This window comes from Falco cherrug, chromosome Z (genome assembly GCF_023634085.1).
Source record: "Falco cherrug isolate bFalChe1 chromosome Z, bFalChe1.pri, whole genome shotgun sequence".
Classification (NCBI taxonomy): domain Eukaryota; kingdom Metazoa; phylum Chordata; class Aves; order Falconiformes; family Falconidae; genus Falco; species Falco cherrug.
Window position 1 is genome coordinate 75760440 of NC_073720.1, and position 23086 is coordinate 75783525.

The 23086-nt window shown below is 39.9% G+C and overlaps 1 long non-coding RNA gene across 3 annotated transcripts; it reads left to right on the top strand.

The window, feature by feature from the left end:
• The first annotated feature begins 8235 nt into the window (after positions 1–8235).
• LOC114015344 (uncharacterized) lies at positions 8236–20381 on the top strand. Of its 3 annotated transcripts, XR_008730274.1 has the most exons (4): positions 8236–8332; positions 12776–12894; positions 15356–15489; positions 19507–20381. It is a non-coding gene; the product is annotated as an uncharacterized LOC114015344 (long non-coding RNA). The 3 variants fall into 3 exon arrangements; XR_003559210.2 differs by lacking the exon at positions 15356–15489; XR_003559211.1 differs by lacking the exons at positions 15356–15489; positions 19507–20381 and adding an exon at positions 14598–14874.
• The last annotated feature ends 2705 nt before the right edge of the window (positions 20382–23086 follow it).

The following is a 23086-nucleotide window of genomic DNA, read 5'->3' on the forward strand; positions in this document are numbered from 1 at the left end:
TAAAAAATAGTTAATCCAAGAGTAATAAAACACAGCCTTTCATTATTCAATGGCTTTGTGGAAACAAAATGAATGTGTTGGTAAAGTGCCTGTCTTTGTCTTAGGCCTTTGTTTCTATCCTGTGAAGATGCTGTGTCCTACCCCGCGAAATTGGATGCTCTTATCCCGTGGGAGAAGTGATGGTGCAAATCCTGTCAGCCTCCCCACACATATTATCTGTCCCTATGGAGAAGCAGATTGGATCTTCATGCTCAGATCACAGTCCTTTGTGATAAATAACTGTTTTTAAGACTTAAGGCAAAAAATTCTAACATGTCATTTTCATCTTCCCCCTCTTCAACACTACATCTTTTTTTCTGATTGACATTTTTACAGTAGTAGAAAATTATGCTTTTTTGGGAGGCCATGATTGTGAAGTGAGAAGTGATCTCTTAGAGGAGCTACGGGCAGTATTTCAGAGGGCTCTGAATATTGCTAACATAACCTTGCCCTGGCCTTTCTGTTTCCCGTAGAAGTGGCAGGGAGAGAGTGCAGATGACTGCGTTGATGCATGTGTCGTGACTTGTGTTGTTGGGCAGGGAGGCTGCTGTGCTCTGAACAAAATGGAGAATTCCAGCCTGCCAGGGTTCATTCCTCAATGCAAGGAGCTGCTAGGATCAAGGCTGGAGCTGAGGTAAATACCCTGCAATCCACCGGACTAAAAGGGTTACATAAATGTGATATGCCATAAACCATTACCCTTTCATGTGATATGCCCAGGTCTGAACAGTCATCTTACTGGTGTTGCAGAAATGGCTCTGAAGGAAAAAACAGTAGCAAAACTGTCCTTTGTTACCTTTGCCCCCTGTCCTTCACCCTCTTTGCTGGGGCAAGCTACTTGTTTTCGTGGGCTACTGAGATAAGAGGCTTCATTTTCTTTTGGAGTTTTATGTCCCAGAACAGCATTTCTTTTATCTGGCCAGGTTTTGGGGTTTTTTTGCAAAGAAAACATTGATTATAGTTTAACTACTTTGAGGGGTAAATCTTTGAGCTAAAGATCTTTGTGGGATATCTGTTATTATAAATGAGAAATTGCTTTATTTCATTCACATGAACAATGCCTTGAGGGTGAATGAATATTACTGTGGAAGTCAAACTCCTTATGTCAGCATTTTTTTATTTACATACAGCTTACATTCCTCTTTTCTTTTTCCATGCAGAAACCAAACCCGTGCAACTTCACCCTTAAAAACATACAGAGAAAATATTTTCCTATAAGATATGGCAGGACCAGAGTAAAAGAATGGTTTGCATGCAAGTAACATTTTCAGAGTAAACTCTTTTCATTGTGTGGTTTGGTGGGGTTTTTTTTTGTGTGTCAAGCTTCTTTCCTTATTCCATGCTGCTGTTTAGGTGAAAGCATATAATTAAATTCCATTTTTTTTAACCATACGGTGCACTTAGATGGGCTACCTTTCCCAAAATGAAAGGAAGATGGGAACATTTATCAATACCTTACATAATGGATTCTTAGCAGGCATAAGCAGTGAATGATAGCTTTAGGCAAACTTTTTGTTTTCTTTATGCCTAAGGTTCCCCGTCCCACTTTTTATCTGCCTTTTAGCAGGACAACAGTTTTTGGATTCCTGTGCTGGGTCTACTCCAGAGAAATGTGAAAGATTAACTTTTCCCCTTTCTGTTGCCCAGCCTTATCTGTTAAATGAAAGCTGTTTCTTTATGTGCCAACAGCATCTACATTTGAATTTATGCTTCTGGCCATGTTCAACCCTTGTCTCCACAGTAACGTTTAATTATATGTCTGAATGTCAGATGCTCACAGCCAGATCTGTTAATTGCAGCAGTTTAACAACAGAATGCAGAACAAGTGGCATGAAAAACTCACATCTTTCACACCAAAACAACTCTTTATGCTCCAGTGATGCTATAGTGTGACCAACCTGTTGCTGGTCTTCCTGGACTGGCTGTGGGATTCTGGAAAGTTGTATATTACCCAGGTCAGGAGGCATCAGTCCTTTTTACCTCCATTTTTGTCTTGACGGTGCCACTGATTCATGAAGTTGCAGAAGAACAAAAAAAAAAAAAAATAAAAAAATTCACATAAGACCTGATTCAGAGTCTGCCAAAGCTGCTGAAGTATGTTCATTCATTTAACTGGAACTGGTTCACATCTCCAACATATTCCAGTGTCCTAAAGTAGGTGGGGAAGATAGAAAGATCTAGACCCACCTTGCCACTCTAGCCCTGTTGACTGCACTGCGAGGAGCAGGAATTAAACACATCCCTCAATAAGGATTAATTCATAAAATTCTCCTCTTTCTAGTTCAATCTTTATATGACATAGTTTACCTCACTCATTTTAAAATAGCACATTAATTTTCTTACTGTAAAAAGGGGGCAGGTTATCTAACGTGATATTTGATACAAAGACATTACTAGAAGGGTATGTATCATGAAACCTTCTTCTACATCTTCAGCGTATAGACAAATGTATATAACAAGACAAAGATTATTTACTTCCTAGCATTCTTCAGGTACAAAATGTAAGAGTCACAGGAGATGCAAGTTTTACCTTTCCACTTTAGTTCGAAGGCCAGATCTAAGTGTCTACCAGCGATGTAGATTAGTGTGTTATTTTCCTGTCATCATATGAAGCATACTCTTTTACAAGTAACATAAATTGGTTACTTTTTGTTATTTTTTGCCAGCTCCAAAAGCTCTCTCTTAAGACTCACCCAAGATTTTTGTGCTTTCTGCTGCTGGTAACACAGGTTTTGAAAGGCAAACAGCAGCCTCATTGGCATCCTTTGCCTTTACTCACCCTGTGAAAGGTATCCCTGATAAGAAGTGAGGAGAAAAATTATCTTGAGAATGTGGGAGAAAACATAGGAGTTTATATGTTCTGTTCCAGTTGTGTACAATTTTGCAAGAATAATGTAAGTGAAAAGTAGTAATAAATCATTGTCATTCACAGCATTCCTGTCATTTATTGAACTAGGTACTCTTACAGGGTCTCCTGGAGAGTGCTGAGAAAGGCATATTCTTCTGCACCCAGCTTTTCAAGCAGAACTATGTGTGAGGTCCATAAAAACTTGAGTGTGGATGGCAAACCAGCCTCTCTTTGGCAAACTGGTAAAGGACCATACCTGTGAGACCAGAGTTTGCTTCCAAGAAGTGTGGCTGTATTGGTTTTTCAAACAGGCCTACAGAAAGAATGCACCGACTAAAGCAGTGTGTGCAGGTGGCTCACACAGGCATGCGGTCCGACTGTGAAGACTGGAGGGGGATGTGCAGACCTCTGCACGCAGTCTCCATTTGGTACCATCTATTAACCGTAGTCTTCCCTGTGAGGAACTCACCAGCAGACAAGACTCCCAGCCTTGTGTACAGCCGTCCTGCCGCTTCTTTTTCCACACCTGTCCATAAGAACTGGAAAAGAAGCCGCTGTGCCAGCAGCAAGGAGGGGGCAGTGTATGGGGATAAGGGCAGGGACAAGCTGCTGCTACTGACAATCATTTGCTGAGTTGTGAGCATGGTTCAGACAGAAGATTCGTGTTTTCCCAAAGCCCAGGGCAAATGGAGAGCTTGTGCTAGGTCCTGTGGTGGCCTTCCACAAACTGCAGGAAAAAATACCAGCAGAAGCTTCTCTACCCAAAGTTAGAGACAAAGGGTATGATACTTAACTCCTGAAATCTCCTGGGGAAAAGTTATATTCTTGTCATGTGGGCAGAGGGTGGCACTTTGGAATGTAAACTTCCAAATATTTAAGCAAATCTATTGGGGCAAAAAACCTTTGAATTAACAAAAGGAAAATACAGAGGGAAAAAAACTTGGAAGGATATTGTTAAAGTAAAACAGTGGCATGACTTGGAAAACTGAAAAAAATCTATAAATATTTCGATTGAGGTTTTTTTTTCTATTTATTTGTTTTGATATTTTTAGTGTTTCTGTTCAATGAACTGAAAGGTCAGATTTCATAAAGCACTTTCCTAAGCACTGCCTGCCTCTGATCACATGGCTGTTTGATGATGTTTCACTTTTACTTGAACAGACTCATGTATTCTTCCACCTTGATCTTAAGGATGTGGGAAAAGAGGTTAAACATTTCTTTTAATGTCTGAGCCCCAGTCTGTCTTCATTGGTGCAAAATTTTTTTGCAAATTGCTTGGCATATTTAGGTGAAGGGTCTGTCCCTCTGTCCGGTTTCTCTGTCAGCCCATGATGCCTGTGTCATGGGACACAGTGATGATCTACATGTTCAAGTGGTGTCTGTGATTCATCAGGTGGGATGAACAAGTTGTGAAGTTTTCATTGCTTTTGAGGATTTGCCATTGTAGCAAGTAAGTGTGAATCAGTTCTTTCTTCTGTAGACATGAAGCTGTGGTAGTAGTTGCTAAGCTCAAGTCCATATGATTTAGAAGAAAAAAATATTTCAGGCTAAGCATGGATTGTAGCTGTGAAAAAATCTGAATCACTTGCACAGAGAATATTTGACAATGACTTGCTGAAACTGGAGGAAATTCAAGCAGCAAATTTGGAGCTCTGTTACTACTGAAAAATAGGAAATAATAAATGACTTGTCATATTTATTAAAAAAAGTCAGAAAAAATACACCTCTGCATGATGTCTTATTTTCGCTTTTTTTCCATTAAAAGATAACAACTTTGAATATTGTGTGTTTGTCTTTCTGTCCATTTATTCAGGGCCTTTGTGGATCTCTGTTCTGGATTAGGACACTACTAGGATTATTGTGCAGCTCTACCAGTTATTAAATTTACACTGCAGTTTCCATGATAAGACTTAATTTTTAGTTGCTTAAAAATATGGAACTTTTTACGCTGGAAAGTTCTTTGCTATCTGTTGTCAGACTGTGCGCTCAAATTTGGGATTCCCAATGGTCTCCAGTCTTCTTGTTAGGTATATCTGCAAAACCCATTGGTAAGATGCCCCTTCACACTCCAGGAAGGTATTGCAACGTCCTGCTGAAATTAGCTCTGTACCTAGTTCTGGCAATGGTGACTGTGAGCAATTTTCATTAACATAATTTGTTGAGGTAAAGCAGTGAGATGAATTTTTTTTCAGTATTTTTCTTGTAGAAAGCAAGAACATCATATATCCAGTTTCACTATGAGTGAAAAATGCATCTATGTAAAGAAAACTGCTTTCTAAATTTTCATGAACTGTATTTTTTCTGGACATTTTATTAATCTCAAAAACACAGCTATTTATTCTCTGAAGAAAAATCTTATGAAAACATATGTAGTGATTATGTGATTATAAAATCTTAACTCACAATGCACAAATTTCAGTAGGCCTTCAAATTCACAGAGGCTGACTTTGCAAGCTGTAATAACATTATTTTAGTGTAGGGGCTGAACATAATGAAAAGTTTACAGTAAAATAGATATGATGTGCAATGCAGATTATGACTTCCCTCATTGCACCCTAAAACTTTACTTGCTGTGCTGCTTTATCTGTCGACAGAGCCATTTATATAGAAGTATGGTTAAAAATCATTTTCTATTTCTACTCTGTTAGTTGTAACTGAATATTTATCCATTATTTTTCTGATCATAAGGCTCATAAATAGATGGAAGAACAGATTTATAAATAACAAAGGACAATAATGAACTAAATTACAATATGACATGGCAGGCACAATTACAGAAAATTCACTGGACTGAGGCAAAAACGTCAAAAGGAATAAGCCTTAAGCAGCCAAATAGTTGATACTAATGAACGCAGCAGAAAGAGCCATTATTTCAACAAAACTATTTGAAATATTGATCAAAATGCTAAACACTATTGATTGAAAGACAACAAATATTTGAAATTCCAAGAGTGTTCTATAGAAACGAAGCTGCTGATTCATTGTGATTTCTACATTTTGGGAAAAAAACGATGACAGTGCAGTTGTGCTTTACTCATTTCAGAGCGGGACAATCAGGTCTGGTGGAAAGGCTACATTACTTTTGATGGCAGCAACACTACAACATATTTATATTGCTTCCATCAGTGGGATTCCAGGACACTTTTGTTAATGTCATTTCCACATGGCAGTCAAAACTCTAAAAGCAGTACAAGGATTTGAGGGTTTTTCAAAAGTTGTATTTTATAAATGGTTTACAGATGGTTCACAGGTTGAAGGTGAGTGCTAAAGTTTCTGAGCCTTGCAGCATTTGGGCCACTGACTTCAAGCAGAGCCAAAATGCCACTGAGACCATTCAAACACTGTTCTCTGCTGTAACCTGACAGTGATGAATGGACCTGCAACAGACAGACATCCTGGCAGGGACAGACTGTCCCGTAAGTCAGGATATGTACTGCCTTCTTTTCTGGCAGTTAAGGATGTTCCTTCATGTTTCTGTTGTCCCTGCTGGCACTTTTGTCTAAATCAAGCAGCCGTCCCTGTTAGGGGCATCAAGGTGTGAGGTTTGCATTTTGCTTTTTCATAGTGAGATGTGCAAGTATGTCCCTGCTTCTTCCTTTGCAAGCTTGCAAAGCTCCTCTCAACCTCCCTTGTCTTTTTGTCTTGCTGCTCATCTAACTTCCGTTTCTTTTCCAGAGAGAAAACATGACCACACATCATCTTGGCCACCCAAAATTTCCTGTATGGAGATTACCAAAGTGGCAAGTCCTTATCCACATGCATTTGCTACCTACATTTCTATTCTTGGACCTGGATGGTGGAGAACGTGGAATAGCAAAAACTACCCAAGCATTTTATGTCCTCAGGTTTCTGTAAACTTGGTTGAAAAGTCTGGGAACAGTTTTCTAGCCATAGCAATTGCTCATGATATGCCTCTGTGTACATACAGACATGTATTTACACTGGTGTGAGGCCTGGGTTTGCTTTTTCTCCTTTCTGTTTATTATTATTATTGTTGTTGTTATGATGATGATGATGATGATGATTGATTGATTGATTGTTTAAATCTCTCCCTAGTCTTTTCCTTTTTGTCCTGATTTTGGCTGGGATAGAGTTAATTTTCTTCTTGGTGGCTAGTGCAGTGCTGTGCTTTGGATCTGGTGTGGGGACAGTGTGGTCAGGGCACTTTTCAGTTTCTCAGTCCCTGCCAGCAAGAGGGCTGGAGGGGCACGGGAAATTGGGAGGGGACACAGCCAGGGCAGCTCATCTGAACCAGCCAGAGAGGTGTTCCAGACCAAGGCACATCATGCTTGGTATATACACTGAGGGGTTGCTCAGGGGCTGGCTGGGCATTGGTCAGCAGGGGATGAGCAGCTGTACTGTGCAGCACTAGGTTTCTTTTCTCCCTTCTATTTGGACTCCTTTCTTCTCCCCTTCTCCCTCCTTTTCATTGTAACTGCTATTATCATTACCATTATTCTTTTAAAAAAAAAAATACTTCCAATTGTTACATTGTTCTTATCTCAGCTCCTGAGTTTTACATTCCTTTCTGGTTCTCCTCCGCACCCCTCTGGGTGAGGGGGACTGAGCAAGTGGCTGTGTGGTGCTTAATTACCAGCTGGGGTTAAACCGTGACACTTTCTAAAACCAGATTTTCAGCTGATGGAAAAAAATCAGTGGGAGTTTACCAGTTAACAGCACCAAAGCATAATTCCTTTCTTTTAAAATCCAGAATAATACCTCTCAGGTTTTTTTCTTATTTTCCTCTGCATTTTAGCAGAAGTCTTTCTAAATAATATATTATGCTTTTACAGGACTCAAGTGTGCTGAAAAAATGCTATTAGGGTTGGAGAAAACACCCTGTTCATTCACCTATCCATCCATCCATCCGTCTGTCCACCCGTCTAATCACTCACCCTATTTTTAGGTCTTCAGTTATGACTGTGAGGATGCACTGTTGCTCGGAAGTGGCTTACCAGCAAAAGGCTGAAAGAGAAGTCAGTTAAATCAGCCAACAAAACTTGCATTTTGCACTGAATTAGCCACTGTTCTTCTGTGTCTTGGTATCTTCATAGACAAGCAGCAAACGTGACTTGTTTGTCACACAGCTCTCATGCCTGTGAAACAGTAATGCTATAAACGTATCGTAATGCGCATTGTGAGAGGTACCACATGAGGTCTGATGGCATGGAACAAGGGACAAGGACAGTGCATCATCCCTAAGCAACCTTGACCCCCAGGGGATCACAAATCAATGTGAGCTCGTCCCCTGCTGGCTTTGCTGTGTTACAGGGACTTACGCAAGCATGAGCTGGGAACATCACGATATTGGCAGTGACCTCTGCCTCAGGAGGAAAGGCGTACCATGCTTGCAGGCAGGCAGGTAGAGCAGAACCTTTGCTATGTGGAAGAGGTCTTATACACAGTGTAAAGCCATCAAGGACTCTAAATTTATGAGCAATTCAGGTAAGCATTTCTTCTTGTAGGCCTCTGATTTGCCTCAATTTTTAGAAGATACTTTTTCTCTCAGGCTTCTGGAAAACAGCCACAGCCTCTCCTCATTTTCCATCACTGTATTTGCTACCGTGGTGGCTGCTGTTACATTCTGGTGTTTCTGCACGCTGAGTAGCCTGAAGTTCTCCCTCTTAAGCTGATTGCTGTGGCTGCAAGTGCCACTCTGCAGGGTGGGTTTCCGGGACTCATTAAAGAGATTACATTTACACTGGTAGTTTATCCTGTAAACACACTTTACCTCTGAAACTGTATTTGCCAGTTGCTGCTCCGCCTTGCAGCATGAAGTAAGATGGCATGGATTTGGTGGTACAGGAGCTTGCAGTGTTTCTCTTCTTTTTGAGTTTGCCTTTTGACATTTCTTTTTTTCTGTGTGCTTTTTAAATGTTCACGTGACAAAGAAATCCCTACCTTTTCTTCCCTCCCTCTCTGCCTTCGAAAATATATCTGCATTAAGTACAGTTAAGGTATGAGTGACTCCTTCAAAAGAGAAATGTGTCTTTAAGAATGTTGCTAAAATGCCTGGGCAGTACAAATACCAGGTGAGATGCAAGGAACTATGGTTCATGACAATTTCATTAATCTCCCTCACACAGGGGTTTACTATGGCTGCTCCAGGCAGAAGGTAGAAAGACAGTGTTGGCTACAAGTTCGTCATTTATGTCCACTATAAAGGATATCCAGGAAAAAAAACCCAGTGACCTACAATGGATGAACTGTGTGTTGCAACAACTGAACTTCTAAATCTGTATTTAAAGGAACTCATAGGGTTGTTTTTTAGCTCTGGTTCAGGGAGTTGAGCCCAGAAATGAGCATTACTATCACTTGTCTGACCTGCAGAATAAGACAAGCCGTATATCCTTTTCTAATAATGTCTGCCCTGAACACATAAACTGTATGTAAGCCACTCCAGCTTTTCATTCGGAGTATAGCAAGTCAGAGATTTGGAGGTTCCATAGCATCCTTAGGTAAGATCAGGACTTAGTGTTCTGCAATGGTAAACTCATTGAAGGACATCACACATCTTTAAATTCGGTACCTGTTTGGGTATTGATTGGACTTAAGCCTTTAAAAAGAGCCTTAGAGGTTTCAAGGGGCTATGTCTTATTTCATCTAGTTTCATTTGTTCATCACTATCATGGTATGGCCTTAGAGGAGAAAGATGACATGTACATTGAGGACTTTGAGGACTTTAGGTTGAAACTGTCTATCCATGTGAAGCAGAGAGCAATGAGGCAATGCTGGTTGCAGCCAGTCCATATTTCAGAGAAGCAGGTCCCTTGATGATGTGAATCAGACACAGCTTTTTGTACAAGCCTTACAGAAACTGTTTTGGCTTTCTGAGCTCACTCCCTTTCCAAATTGTAAAAGAGTACGAAAAGCTGCATCACCTGTTTCCCCCTGTTGTGCCGGTGCAGAATGTCACCTCTGTCTCTGCTGGGCTGCACAACTGGCAACCTGCCTGTCCTCAGCCATCCAAATGCTGGGTGAGGTCATTGCATTATCTTCTGTCATGTCCTGGGCTGGGGAAATTTTCCTTGGGTGAAAGCTGAAAAATGTCCTTTGAATACCTATGGCAGGCTACATGCTAGTGCATCTTAGGGTTATCAGAGAAACAATACAGCCAAGAACTATGTAATGTAATTGATGTGAAATAAGACCAGAAGCTAATTCCAGGTTTCAGACCATTAGTTCCCAATTCAGGCAACCTGAAAATTTTTACTAGCTTAATATTGTTTGGTTCTTGCCCTGGTTTCTATTGGGACAGAATTAATCTTCCTAGTAGCTGGTACAGTGCTGTGTTTTGGATTTAGTATAACAATGTTGATAACACACGGATGTTTTAGTTGTTGCCAAGTAGTGTTTATACTAAGCCAAGGAGTTTTCCATTTCTCAGGCCCTGCCAGCGAGAGGGCTGGAGGGGCACGGGAAACTGGGAGGGGAGACAGCCAGGACAGGTGACCCAAACTAGCCAAAGGGATATTCCATACCATGGGATGCCATGCTGAGTGTATAAACTGGGGGAAGCTGGCCAGGGAGGGCAGGATTGCTGCTGGGGGACTGGCTGGGCATCAGTCAGTGGGCAGTGAGCAATGAGCAATTGTATTGTGCAACACTTGTTTTGTTTTCCTTGGGTTTTATTTCTCTTTTTCTTTTCTCATCTCCCTTTCCATTACTACTACTACTACTACTATATTATTATTATTCTTATTATTACTATTATTATTATTATTGTTGTTGTTGTTATTGCTATTGCTACTGCTATTGTTATACTTTATTTTAATTATTAAACTGACCTCAGTCCACATGGTTTAGCCCTTTTTCCCTCTGATTGTCTTCCCCATCCCATTGAGGGAGCCGGGGGAGCAAGTGAACAGGTGTGTGGTATTTAGCTGCTGTGTGGTATTTAGCTGCTGGCTGGGGTTAAACCAGGTCCTGCTTGGGCCGCTACAGAAGGTTCTTTCAGCAGTATATGGTGTGAGGGTTTTTGGTGAACTCTGTTGCCAGGTCTTTGAAAACTGGTTTTGGTGCTAACAAAGGGGAAAAAAATAACTCATCATGTTCCTAAAATTCAGCTGCCTGTTTGGAAATTTAGCATTTAAGTGCCCACTATTAAATAATATAACAATAATGCTTGTATACATATATGTAATATAAATAAGGACCCTGTAAGTCCAGCATTTTGCTAGTTCATGTGTCTGTTGATCCAGATGTTTCAAAGGCTTGAGGAGACAAATTTAGCCTCAGATACTATCTGCTGCAATATTTGCTCTTATCTTGTGTGTCCTGTTTTATTACCTCAACACAAAATGTATCCCTTCTTTTTCTCTGCTGTCAATCTGTATTTGAGGTTCTGTGACACTGTGATCTTTCATTTTCCTGCAGTGGTTTTCTTCTTTCCCATTTCTCTGTGTTCTAAGCCTTCAGTGGGCTGAGGTATTGAAAATGCACCTCTGCAGTCTGGACTTTTAAGAATTTTTGGCATAGGTTCCCAGGATACTGAGGCACAGTCCAAGAGGGTGTGATTGGAAAGATGGCAATTATGACAGGATATTCACACCAGGGACCAAGGAGACCATGTTGCATCCCAAGTACAAAACTGATACACATTGAATTACCTGAAATTTTTTGTTGTGTTTCAAACCAATTCAGCTGCTAGCAATTCTGGGAAAGGATACAGAAGGCAACACATTTTGTGAAAAATATAACTACTGCTTGTTCAGACCTCCTGGGAATTCAAAGTATTGACTGGGAACGAGGCAGTGGAGAGAGGATTATTTAGTCTGTATTTGGACAAAGCCAGAACTGTGCTTTTGATGAAGGTCTTTTTTGTGATGCAGTCATGAGTGGCTTGAGATCATAAATCCTGTATAAATCACAAGATGACCATATAATCCTTTTCATTCTTACAGGGCTCTGTGGTAAACCTTTATATTTGGAGCATATCACAGCTCACAAGCAAAGATGTCACTGTACAAATTAAATTTACTCATATTCTCTAAAGGAGATATTAATTCACCAGTGATTATCTAATCTTTATTTTCAACTCAAATCTGTGTGTCTTGTTTCCAGTTTCTTTTTATTCTTTTCTCTTTGTAGAAACAGGTATTTCTAACCAACTTCTATCTGTCCTCCCACTTCTGTTTTAAATCCATTACAATAATTTGATCTGTAAATCTAATCCAAAACCTGCTGAAGTGAATGGAAAAGATTTTTAATGTAATTTTCTTATTCCTGAGTGTGATGCTTTAACCCTTATTTTGGAAAAACAAATAAAGAAAAATAAAAAAAAAAGAAGAGAGAGATAGCTATTGAGATATTTACAAAAAAGGCAAGGATTCTTTACTAAGTATCTGTGGATACATTTTGAATTCATGTAAATTAGTATTATTTTAATAATTTAGATTTTATAAAACTCAGATGTGGTGAATGATAGCTGTTAGTATATTGCATTCTGCAACATTTTTACCTAGATATTTTATGACATTTCTTTGCACTTTTCTTTCCTGGATTGTTTTGTGTTCTTTCTTTTCAAAGTTAGTATCTTTCTAAAGTGTATCTCAAAGTCACCTTTTCTCCTTCCTATTCTTCTCTACGGTGTATGCAGTTTCCCACAGCTGAAAACAGAAGATGCAACTAGCTGGAACAAATGCAGAATTTTATTTTGATTGGCCTCTTCTTTCTTTTTCCATAATCTGGGGAGTTACAATGCAAAATCCCTCTTGTGTCAAAGTCTTTAAAATGTAGACTAATAAAGCAAATATACCAATAATCGGTGCTTAGTGCCGCTTGTTATTTTTATTTCTAATTCTTTTTTAAACTGTAAACATGTTCACATTCATAACATGGAAAGATAGATCTATTTTCCCCTTCTTTTAAACATGTTGGTTTTTATAGGTCTTCACATCATTTAACACTAAGGCCCCACGTGAGCATGCTTGGTTATATGACATAAGATCATCCACAGACCCACAAAGGAGCTCAGAGAGACAATGTGGGGAAACAGAGGAACCCAGGTAACACCCAGTCCTGATCACGTGGACTGAATGGGCCAGAAAGTTGATGTGCTGCCATCTTACAGGGCATGCCTGATTTCTGCGGGGGTTTTAAGCTGAAAAAAAAATCCAAATCTGTGCATGCAGAACAGACAATTGACATACTGTAATAACCAAAGTGGTCACATTCATAGCTTAGTAATAGCTTCATTGCTCATGAGGAATGTTCCATATCTAAGTTGCAACTACTTACCTTACAGTTACAGCAAGAACCTCATACCTGTCATTAACTAGTCGTCTTTGGAGTCCTGCAGTGTTTGCAGGGTACAAGCTCCCATTTGCTTTGAGCCACCCTGTTTCTGAGTTGTCCATCCAGGAAAGGGTACCCAAATGCATGGCTTGGCCTTAGTCTTACTCTGTCAGTCTCTTTTTCTGAGCAATTGACTCATAGGTTGTATGCCCCAGCCCCATGGAACTTTTCATTTCCACCACCAGATAGTTTCATGTGATCAACCATTTTGGTTTTACCTAAGAGCTGGATCAGTAAGGCCATGGTGCTTTATTTTACACAGCGTACCATTAAGATCATTTGTTCCTACAGTGTGTGGCTTAGTATATCGTTATTTCCACACTGTTTATTCCGGACTGCACAACTAAAGAAAAACAATCCTTTTCCTGTATTAAGATACAACTTAGTGCAAATACATGTCATAAGGGAATAAATACAATAATCCACTTACATTTTCCAATCAATAGTGTGTTATAAGGGAATGAATACAATAATGCGCTTACATTTTTCAATCAATAGTGGATACCTTCCTGGAGGATACAGACAATTCAGGAATACTGTGCATATGATACACCCCACCCCCAATAATATTAAATATCCTCTTCCCAAAGAGTTTAAAAAATCTCTTTTAATGCTTGTCTTTATTTCTTACTGGCCAAATTAGTATAAATGATGATAAAGTGATTTTTGCCATGTCAAGGAGGTTTTGCAATCTCTGTCTTCACTTTGACCCAAGAGTTTTCTCATCCATTTTCTGCCTGTCCTGCTGAGGAAGGGGCATGAGCATGTAGTGGGTGGGTGTTTGACCCTTCTCTGAAGTGATCTTATCACAGGTGTACAGGCTCCAAAACCTGTGGGTGACCTGCCCTTAGGTACCAGGTGTGTGGTTTGGATGGCCTGGGCCATAGTCCCTGAGGCTGTCTGTAAACCAGGGGTATCACCGTGGCCTTATGTCAGAGGATGTGGCCAGGACAAGTGCATTAAAAGGTATGAGACAGCAGCACGTCATGATGCTAAATAAGGACATGGCATTACTCATAGTGTATACTGGTCCACAGTGTGTTACCACACAGTAACACAGACTGTATTACCAATTACTCTTTAATTTTCTTTTCCCATTAGTAATGGCTCAAATAACTTCAACCTTCCAGCTGGCAGTTTTTCTTGCACTGTATTAGTAGGCAATTAACTGTCTTTAGAAGCAGCCTACTACACTGTTTCTTCTTGGTCAGTCTTTATGTCTTTAAGCTGCTGTGATCAGTGCAAATTTTGAGAGCTTTTTAGCAAAAAACTTGGCTAATTTATTGTCTCCTGCTGTGGATCCCCAGAGATGTGTACAGCCTAAATCAAGACAATATATCTTGTCAAAGTGAAGAATGAGTTGAAAAAAGCTTTCATAAAGGGTGTAAATAAACAACAAAATGTGTATCTATAGATTTCTAAAACTGGAGTCTCTACAGACCAGACAAGTAGACTTAAAAATGCTTCCACAGCTGGAGGTAACTCCTTACAAGTATTACCCCTATTGTATGCCCCTGATCAGCTATGGTTTGTGGTAGGAAACATTGAGGTAGTTGTTAATGTGTTATCCTCTAAATCTGTCCTCCCTCACTCCAGCTCCCCCACATAACTTCTTGTCTCAAGGACACAAAAAGGTTCATCAGTTCTGTCATAAATATTCTATTACCGAAATATTACCCAAACATCAATACCTATTTTGACAAGTACAAATATAAGAACTGAAAGTGAACAAGCATCTAGAGGAAAATATAATCCTTGAGATATTTTCTTAGATATCTTGAGGACTGATAAGTTGCTGAAGATGATGTACACAACGTAATGCTTACAGATGTATTACAGAGAGCAAGAGACACACAGGGTGACTATCCAATGAACCTCTTGATTACAGAAATTTTGGATAACTGCTGAAAGTTGGAATGGGAAAAAAAGGAAAACCAAAGAAAATAAATTATTCTAAGGAAATGAGACTGGAGCTTCTAAACCATTTTAGGACTTAGAGGAATGAAGCTGGGTTAATTAACATTCATAACATACAGCTGTGGGCTGGCTTCAGGGTCCGGGGGGTGGGGTGGGGTGGGTGGGGAGTGGGTGGGGGTGGGGGGTGTGGGGTGGGGGGGTGGGGGGGTGGGTGTCCGATGTAGATAAAGTACATCTGTGGCTGGTTCTGTTAAGTGGTTGAGCAGCCAGTGAAGAGAGAGCAGCTGAGGAAGAGAGAGGAGGAGGAAGCAGAGAATAGAGAGAGAGTGCACACCCTGGATGAGGAGATACTAGCAGAAGGCAGCAGGACTGGCATGAAGTGTGTGTTGGTATGTGGTGGTAAAAGTCTTTGTTGCAGCTTGATAGTTTGGAGAGTGCTGTGACAGAAAGGCATGTTGCTACAGCATCAGGTGAAATGAGAGGTAGATGCAAACAATTGCCTGAACGTGAATGCCCATGAATTCTTACAAGTGCACTTGAGAAGCTTGTGGCTGAGTTGTCTGAAATCAGGGAAGCATCTGTGTATTGAGGGCTGATCGTTACAGTAATTCCCCCTGGAGGAAATCAGGGAAACCACTTTCCAGCCAGCATGTTGTGAATCTCTGCAAGGCACAACTCACCAGCCATAGTGCTGCTAGTGAGTAGGTTCTAAGAAGAATTCTGTAGAATTATAGAATCATAGAACAGCTTGGGACCACAAAGATCATCTAATTCCAAGCCCCCTGCCATGGGCAGGGACACCTTCCACTAGACCAGGTTGCTCAAAACCCCATCCAACCTGGCCCTGAACACTTCCAGGGATGGGGCATCCTTGGCTTCTCTGGGCAACCTTTTCCATTGCCTCACCACTGTCAAAGGGATGACTTTCTTCCTTATATCTAATCTAAATCTACTCCCAGTTTAAAGCTATTACCCCTTGTCCTATCACTACATGCCCTTGTGGAAAGATGAACCACAACTCACATATAAATAATTACAAATCACTGTTTCACAGACAAGATAGATCCTATCACCCACAGTCTCATAGACCTGTGAAAAATAGGTGCAACAGCCTGTCATATACTAGTTAAAGTGAAAGAAAGAGGACAAATAGTAATGCAGTCACTAATGAGGGAAAAGCACAAAAATGAGGAATAATTCAGGTTGTAAAGCACCCCAGGTCTCTTCTTCAGCCTCCTGCTTAAAACAGAATCATACATGAAGACAGACTGCTTTGCTCAGGGCTTTAGGCAGTTGAGGCTTAAAATTCTCCAAGGTGACACAACCTCTCCAGGCCCTCACTCCATCTGTCCTTGTGAAGAAAAAACTTTTTCCTGACTTCCAGCCTAAGCCTTTTTAGTTTCACCTGATGCTACTCTCTCTTGTTCTTCTGTTGGGCACCTCTATGAAGAGCCTGACCTCAGACCCTTGATCCCCTCCCTGTAGGCACCAAGGTGCTTTCAGGTGTCCCAAAGCCATCTTTGCTCCAGGTTGAATCATCCCTGGCCCCACAACCTCAACTCATAGGCTTAGTGCTCCAGTCCCACTCCCTTGGTGGCCTCTCCTGGTCTTGCCCTGTTTTGTTGACTTCTGTCCTGATTTGTGGGCTCAAAACTGGACCCATGACCCAGCTGTGGTCTGACAAGTGCTAAACAGAGGGGATAATACCTGCTCTCCCTCTGGGCTTTTGTCCTTGCTGAATTTGATTGAATTATTTTTAGCTCATTTTCCTCCATGCTAGTCCCTGTGGGTGGCAGCCCTGCTCTTACACATATGGACTGGCCCCCCAGTTTGGCATCATCCACAAACCTCATGATGGATCTCCTTCACTTTCCCTATGCCAATAGTTAAAAAATTAAATAGGACACATCCCAGGACAGACACCTGCTGCACCCCAGTTGTCACCAGCCTCCAGGTACAGCTTGGTAACTACTGCCCTGTAAACCTCTCTCTTGCAATCAATTTTTTTGGTTGGCTGGTTGTCCATTTTTTTATCTTGGGAATCAGATAAAGGACATCAGGGCATCTAGATTTCCTTCTTTGTTTTTCTGTGAGGATATCATGCTTTGCATTTGTTCTGTGCCTTTGAAAACGATGTATATTCCCTCCCTGGAGGAAACTGTAAGATTTGAGTAATTTGGCTTGTACTTAAAACAAGGTTTTTGGTTTATGGCTGGACTTGATGGTCTGAAAGATCTTTTCCAACCTAAATGATTCCATGATTCTATGATTCTATGTTGTCCTATCCTGGAGTAACGAATATCAAGTGATTTCATTCAATGTTCTTGCCTCTGTGCCGATGGAATTATTTAACATGCATGATGAAGTACATGTCTGCCTCTAGTAAATACAACCGCAATTCTGCATATTATTTTAGCAAGTGCTTGACAGTAAACAACCGGACACACACACACACATTGATTTTTCTACTGTAAGCTGCAGTGTCTGTAACATACTGTAACTAAATCTGTTGGCAGATGTGTATTTCACAGAATCAGAATCACAGAATGGTTAGGGTTGGAAAAAGACATCTGGAGATCAGCTAGTGCAATACTCTGCTACAACAGGTAGCTAGAACTGGCTGTACAGAATCACATCCAGGTGGGTTTTGAATTTCTCCAGAGAATGAGACCCCACATCCTCTCTGGGCAGCCAGACGACACCCACTACACCTCATCTACCCAGGCAACTGTTCCATCATAGGAGGCTATCAGGTTGGTCAGTCATGATTTCCCCTTGGTGAATCCATGTTGACTGCCCCTGATCACATTCCTTTCCTCCACATGATTGGAGATGACCTCCAGGATCAGCTGTTCCAACACCTTTCCTGGGACGGAGGTGAGGCTGACAAGCCTGTAGTTTTCTTTTTCCTCCTTCTTGTCCTTTTTGAAGACTGGAGTGACATTGGCTTTCCATTCCAGTTCTCAGGCACACGCTCTGTTTTCCATGACTTTTCAACTGACTTAATTGTGTTTGTACCATGAAGAACACCTACAGCTGGAAGCATTGGGCCTGTATCGGTTTTTCAGACATTAACACATAAGAACAAGTGCACACTGAGAGAGCTTGTGTTACATGTGAAAATGCATGTGACAGAAAAACAAGGAGTCATTTATTAATTAACAAATAGCACAGTAATATTTCACTAAGTACAGCTAGAACAGCAGCAGAGGAAAGAGCAAAGACACACTTTTTTCTTTGGATTTTTTTTTTGTGTGTAATGCTCCGTATCACTTATGTATTTAAGAGAGAAGGATAATACCAGTAAGTAAGAGTGGTAATAGAGAAAAATGTCCTTTTTAACTTTTTATTTCACACAAAGTAGTTGTCAGCATTTTTCTTGGGGAACATCCTACAGACATACTGCAGTGCAACATGTTGTATTACAGTTTGCTTCTAGGGTATAAGGAAAACTAATCTGACATTCCTAGACAGAGCTGGGTCAGATCTTTTTGCTTGGTATTGCTTACAGGTATTTTCTCTCCAACATTTTTTGACTTGCTTTTGCTCCCTTAGGTTACTAAAAAAATAACAAGACACAGTTTAAAATTGGTCTTTCAGCAATTTATGTCAAAATACATATATACTGATCCTGTGAAAGCCCAGAGGACAGACTATGTATTTCCTGCTAGTCTGGTAGGGCAAAGGTCTTCTGGTATCTCAATATATTTGTATTAACCACTTCCAACATACTGATTGCCAACAGCACTAAGTGCATTTGTGTTAAGGTACAGATACTGCAAGGCTTGAAGGGGAACTGCCAATGTTTTGTTAGCATGACCACAGACTGTCATCATTTACTACCATCAAAGGGGCAGATGCAAATTTTTTCCCTTTCCATTTTGGTTATTGCAATGATAATGTCCATGAAAGTGGAAAGATAAAAAAATGTCTGCCTGCGTTTGGATAAGCAGCACCCAATTCACAGAATCACTTGCAGTTATTTCCAGATGGGACAATATTCGTCCAAGAAAGCAAGTGCCCTGTGTCCACAGAGGGTGACTGATCTGAGAGTCCTACTGTGCTCTCTCTGCCCAGTCTAAGAAGTGCCAACAGACAGCTGGCCAACACAGCTCTGTCGCTGGCCCATAGTGATTGCTCCAGCTCTACTCTTTGAAGGGTACGGTGGAGCCAAGGATACATTTCCCTCCCATTTATTTTGAGCAAGGATATTTTTTTTTTCTATTCCTTGTATGTTCCTGCACAACCATGAAATCCAAACTGCATTGCAGCCCTTTTTGATTCAAATAATCCATTTTATAGGCTGAACTTGCTAAACCATTGCTTCAATACACCCTCTCTGTCACATGCTATTGACTTTAGTGCTACTACCGCTACTCCCTCAAGTGATGAATCTTTCTTCACAGGCTGGGAAGAAGAAAATCGATTCCAGAGTCCCAAACAAGGAATTAATTTGTCATGACTTCAGTAAGCACTATTATGAAGTTTTGTTCACCAGATCGAAGTTGTGGTGCCTTAGAACACTCTTAGAAAAGACAAAGGGGAAGTGGTGAGGAATGTTTTCTCTGTGGTATGTCGCATCTGTCTCTTTTGCATATTTATGTTTGCTTGTATGCACGGGTAATGATGGCAGAACAACTTCTTTGGAATTTGTTCAGGTGTGTGGACAAGTTGTTGCTACGTTAAGCTTTCAACTGCTTGCTTGTTTTAACCTTTCAGATGTGAAGCTTGTGCACATAATGTCATGTTTTAATTGATATGGCAAGTTAGTGGAAGTATTTTGTTTAGTTGTTTGGTTTTTTTTAATTTACCTTTTCAGTAGAATAACAGTCTTTCTGATCAACCAATACAGTTTGAGGAGTGCAAAAATTTTTTGAAAAATTAATCTCAGATCAGTTAAAGAAAATTATAAAAAAAGTTGATGGCTGAATAAACAAAAGAAAATCAGAAATAATTCTGAGTCATGTGTTGTGTTCTTACTTAGTAACAGGTTCTCCCCACACAGACTTCAGTTGAATTTCATTGCCTTCAGTGGTGTCTGATTAACAAATTTTGGGAAGGGTACAGACAAGAACATAGGACTTGGGAAAACAAGGTAGATAAAGTAAATGATGCAGACCTCTACCATCTGTAAAGTTTTCCTACAGTCTGTCTACATAGTAACACAAATGCTTGTTTGTCCAAAGTCTGATTGCTTCTTTACTACTTTCCTGAAATGTGGCTTATTTTGCTTCATGATAATGTGCGACTGAGTTGTTATTGTAAGATTTTTATGTTTCTGCCTTTTAGATATAGCCATTGCATCGCCATCTTGATTATATATACAACTAAGAACGTATTTCTTTTATTTAAGTTTCTACTGGGCAAGCTTCCTACTGTTAATATAAAATTATATCAAATATTTTTTGAGACATAAGAAGCAACAGATTTTGTGTTTATCTGTCTACCCATCAATCTATATTTTTGAGAACATATTTTTTAGTAGTCATTCCCTTTCACACAAATTTTCAGATACAAAACCAAGCATGCAATTACTGAAAAAACATCTGTCTACCACTGATTTTTATCTTCCACTTGACCCAGTGGAATTGTGAGCTAGTAAAATTCATGCAGGCAAAAAAGGGAGCAGACTGAAGCAGAGCAAGAGGCTGGTTTTGTTGTGGTGGTTGGTTTGTTGGAAAAAGGTAAGTTGTATGTTTGTTTTTCTGAATCTCTATTTCTAAAGAAATGGGTTGGGGTGGTGGTGGTGGTGGTGGTGGGGAACACAGAGGAGGGGGAAAGGAAGTGGAAGAAATACATCCGAAGTCCCATCTTTCTAATGTAGATATTAACGATGAAGGGTTTGGCAAAGGCCTCTGTGAATGGACCCAGGCTGTGGGTCTGACTCTCCTGAACTCCAGCTGAACATCTGTTCCTCTAGTTCATTATTTTCCTGGTGTTTTCCCTGGTCTCCCCTCTCAAAGTGACTCTGTTGCTCCCATTTTGTACATATTTTAACTCTTTTCCTGGGAATCTTAAAGTTGGCCAAAAATATTTCAAATTGTTTCCACAATGGATCCTGGTGAATGCAGTGAAAGTTGCCTCACATGCTCTTGGCATCTTTAAACCTCTGCCCTTTGGTAGCTGCTTCAGGAACTGGAGGCATTTTCTGCTGAGCTCCTGGTGACTCCTCATTTAATTTCATTATGGCTTATGACTTTTCAGCCTCAGCCCTCAAGATATGCTAAGCTTTTGATTAACCAAATTACTTACAAATGTAAACATTTCGTTGAGTACTTTAAGATGTTCACAGGGAGTAAAGGAGGAACACAGTGTATAGCTGAAAAAAATCAGCTGGATTAGAGACAAATAAAATTGTCTCTAACACCAGCTATTGCCTTATGGTGATTCCTGAGCATTGTATGGTAGAAAGGTAAAAAAGAAAAGCATGAAATCCCTTAACAGAGTAAACAGTGCTAGACAGAGAACCATGTCTAGGCTGAAGCTCCATAGAAACAAAGAGCCATTGGAAGAAATTTCAAATACCGTTTTTATCTGTGTCTTTCCAGGTCACAGTAGAAAGTCAGTTGAAGCATTTGCTCTATTTATTAATTGTTGGTTAAAACAGAGAGAGGAGCCCAACTTTAAAGCTGCACTATCAAAATAATGAACTGTGCTTTAAACTTGAGATGTGGAACATGAAATGGAGAAGCTACAAAAAGAAGGATGGAAGTACAGAGTGATTTCTAATTGATTACATCTTGAAGAGCTAATTTTACAGTTTTGCAAGGCTGACAGGAGGTCAGTTGTCATTTTAATCTGAGGCAATAAAGGTGAAATGGAAGATATAGAACTGATTTTTGACAAGACATCTGAAATTTGGCAAAAAGTAATCAGTTGTCAGAAGCATTGTGTTGTGATGTAGTTATGACTGAGAAAACTGAAAATTAGGAGAAAAAGAGCAAATGAGTAGGCAAAATTCAGAATCAACTCAAGCAGGCACAATATAAAGAAGCACATTCACCATGAAAACAACTGACAGTCAGCACATGGCTCTGCATTAAGGATGAATTTGTGTAGTATTTATAAGAACTGGGAATTAATGGAGGAAAAAGATTTCATGAGGAAGAGCTGATGGAGTCTTTAACAGAAATCATTCTTTCAGAAGGCTGAGTTTTATGAACAAGCTTATCTCTTTATCTTTGCAGTTAATTAGAAGTTGTGGTGTGATGGGGATGTCGTGGACACTGGCTGGGTAGAAGGCACTGAGAAAACTGAAAACATGTTAGCATAAGCAAGATTAAATAAGAGAAACACATGAAAGTTTTTATTGAAGTGTCAGCAGCTTTTTAGTATTTTACAACAACATAGTTATATTCTGCTCTGTTAGCATTTAGCTCACATTTACTCATTTCTCTAAGTCTTGGGGGTTACACTTACCAGTTAGACATAGATACTGTACACAGAACTAGATTTGGGTTCATTCTTTCAGTTTCTGAATACCTGTAATACTGATAATAATGTTCTCCAGGTACTTAGAGTTTTTGCTTTTATTTTTTTTTCTTTTCATGCAACCTTTCTATCTCTGAATTCAACATAGAACATAGACAATCCAATAGAAAGCATAAGGAATGGTAGACTTTCAGTGTAGTAAATGCAGATTTCAAATACTTGATTACTTTAAAAAGTGAATGTGCTGTTAATTGATTTGGGTTAGAGAATCAGATAAATATAAGAGGAAAGATAAATGAGTCATTATGAACCAAAATAAATATGCGTGAAAACTAATGAAATAATGAACTATTAATGAAGTTTATGGACTAGAAAGAAGTATGAAAATGACCTCTCTGAAATTATGTTCAGCTGCAATGAGATTTGGGTAGAAAGACTGGTGGAACCTCATCTTGAAAACCTTTCAGTCAAAGGCAAGGTAAAAATAGAAAGAAAAAAACCAAAACAAACCAAAGGGTAAGGTTACTAGTCCTTTTACCAGGTCCTGCAATGACA